The sequence below is a fragment of the Gadus macrocephalus genome, chromosome 1 (assembly GCF_031168955.1).
Source record: "Gadus macrocephalus chromosome 1, ASM3116895v1".
In the NCBI taxonomy this organism is placed as follows: domain Eukaryota; kingdom Metazoa; phylum Chordata; class Actinopteri; order Gadiformes; family Gadidae; genus Gadus; species Gadus macrocephalus.
Window position 1 is genome coordinate 11,600,013 of NC_082382.1, and position 1,944 is coordinate 11,601,956.

The 1,944-nt window shown below is 41.5% G+C and overlaps 1 protein-coding gene across 1 annotated transcript in view; it reads left to right on the forward strand.

Annotated features, from left to right (window-relative positions):
• The window catches only part of LOC132460288 (voltage-dependent L-type calcium channel subunit beta-3-like), a 13,751-nt gene that overhangs the window by 6,752 nt on the left and 5,055 nt on the right, over window positions 1-1,944 (forward strand). The gene's annotated exons all lie outside the window — the stretch shown is intronic.

The window sequence follows — 1,944 nt, forward strand, 5'->3', positions numbered from 1 at the left end:
GACAGAACAGATAACATTAAATGTCAGACACAAGATTTATTGACAGATTTTGATTGGGGCCGGTGCCAATCTGGGAAGACCCACGCCGTGTTCCGACAGGAACCGGCACGAATTAAACACCTGGTGGGGTGGCTCTCCCCCCCTACAATGGTGTCCCCACCCCCCAGTCAGGGAAGTGAAGACAACACCCTTGTTTACATATACTCCATGAAATATGAAGTAGAATCTATGTCTATTTGAGACGTGTGTGATGTTTATTACTCTTGTTATCTTTCTTTTCCCCTGTTCTCGTTGAGATATACTATAGAGAGCAGAATGACTTGAATCAATAAATAGATCCAATCATATCTTTATTATTTTATTACCCTTATCGCTCTCAGCCTAACCACCATTACTTCTGTATCAGGGTGTGCAGTCACATTATTAATATAAAGGCATTGGATAGAAATATTGTGCTATTGCATTTCAATTTGAGCTTAATGCAGGCTTGTGTATATTTTATGTTATACATAATATGTATTAGGATATGCTACGCGTGAACCTCCTAAGATGGCATCATTTCATTGGTGCGATATTGGGCAATATCCCATGATTGAGATCCCAAACTCGGGATATTGTTGCGGTCATCTCGTCACGCTAATAATATCAATTATAAGCGTGAATAGTTGGGAATAGCGGGGAATAGTACTGGGAAATAGACCCCTCAACCTTCGGACCTTCTATTCACTCGACCTTCTATTCACTTCGCCTTCGGCGAATAATTGTTAAATATCTTCTATGGAGTCAGAAAATGAATTCTAAAAAAACTGTTTTGCATTGCATTTCCTGTCGTCCTGCAAAGGTTTCATTGAATTAATTAGCCAAATACTACATACAAAACTATAGACAAAGATTACCTTTCTTTCTATGACCATATAACAACATTACTTAATGTCATGTCAAGGACAGTTGCTGAATCACAACAATGCCTAATAATAAAACGCCTAATAATGTCCAATGTATTAAATTTGTACAGCCTGGGTAAACTCGTTATACACAATAAATGATAGTCTCTGTGGTCATTTTGACTTCGATAGTCCCATTTATTCCCATATTTGCCAGGGCAGCGCGATGGCACTAGCCTGACATTGAAGAAACACGTCGGTGTGATTTCATGCAGACGGTGTGACTGACAAAGTGTCCCGACATTGGGCGGGGTTTCTAAACTTGCTGTTGCTATTTTTAAGAGGTGGCAATACGCTAAAAAACGACCTTGTCCTCACGATTCCATAAGCACGTTCGTTGATGTGAAATGAATCAGGCTGACACAAAGAGGAGGGGGCTGTGCATGGCACGGAAAACACTGGTTGATAAAGGCTGTCCAGAGAAGGGATATGCAAGACGGACACGAGGTCAAAATTCTTGTGAATCCTGTGAAATCCTTGATATGATGATGAGTTAGGGATACATATAGGAAAAGGGACAAGGCCAAGGCGGGCTGATTTATTCCTTTGAATCTTCCCTTTGCAAGGTCTTTACATGGCCACTCAAAACACATGCCCCCCACAATTCAACAGGGCCAACAAGAAGAAGAGCGACGCCGAAATGTCAGTGCAAGTGGAGCAGAGATAAGCTTTTCTGAACCAGACCACTGGTAAACAACATCCTGTGCATTCGTGCCTCCCCCTCCCCCCTGCCATCACTCAAATAACCTCTCCCGTGTCATCCCCATGGTTGATTATATGGACTGGGCCCATTTCACTAGTACGAGGGGGTAAGGGGAGGAGAAACACAACAAGGTTCTACGCCATTAAGTGTTATCTATTGACAGCTCTGCATGCACACAATCCTGTGTAAAAGAAAATCACCAAAAGGGAAATTACATTTGACCTAGGAATGCGCGATATAAACGATATACGATATAAACGATAAAAAATGGCCTACGATAGAGATTTTAGTTATATT